Below are 671 nucleotides of genomic sequence, written 5' to 3'. Positions count from 1 at the left end.
GTCTCTCTACTGGACAGCAGCTCTATCCTCCATGGCCACTGCCACATACACTATTTAGACAGGATATACTGTATTTGTGTGTGTGTGTGTGTGTGTGTGTGTGTGTGTGTGTGTGTGTGTGTGTGTGTGTGCTGGTGTGTGTGTGTGTGCTGGTGTATTTGTGTGTGTGTGTGTGTGTGGGTGTGTGCTGGTGTGTGTGCGTGTGCGTGTGCTGGTCTGTGTGTGTTTGTGTGTGTGCGTGTGTGTGTGTGCTGGTGTGTTTGTTTGAGTGTGTGTGTGTGTGTGTGTGTGTACAATGTGCATGTACCTCCTTCTCGAGACAATGTCATCTGTTGACACATTTCATTCCTGCTGTCAAGCAACACACTAAAATAGCAACGCCTCCCTTTCCCGAGCCACGATGCGTCACCCCTCCGGGGACGTACCCTACATCTGGTGGAGACTGAGGTCCTTATACATCCTTCAAACACACCCCCCCTCCCTCGTCTTCATCTCATAAATGTTATCAGCTGCTACTTTAACAAGGCGCGGCCTTGCTGTTTTCCAAATGGACCCCTTGTTTCCCTACAGGACACCAGTGGGCTCTTGTCAGAAGTAGTTCACTGTGAAACGAATAGGGGGCCGTTCGGGACACATTAAAGCAGTCAACAACAGGACAGATGGAGGAAGCT

Source organism: Oncorhynchus masou, unplaced genomic scaffold (assembly GCF_036934945.1).
Source record: "Oncorhynchus masou masou isolate Uvic2021 unplaced genomic scaffold, UVic_Omas_1.1 unplaced_scaffold_443, whole genome shotgun sequence".
Lineage (NCBI taxonomy): Eukaryota > Metazoa > Chordata > Actinopteri > Salmoniformes > Salmonidae > Oncorhynchus > Oncorhynchus masou.
The sequence above is the reverse complement of the archived record's forward strand: the minus strand, read 5'-3'. Positions refer to the sequence as shown.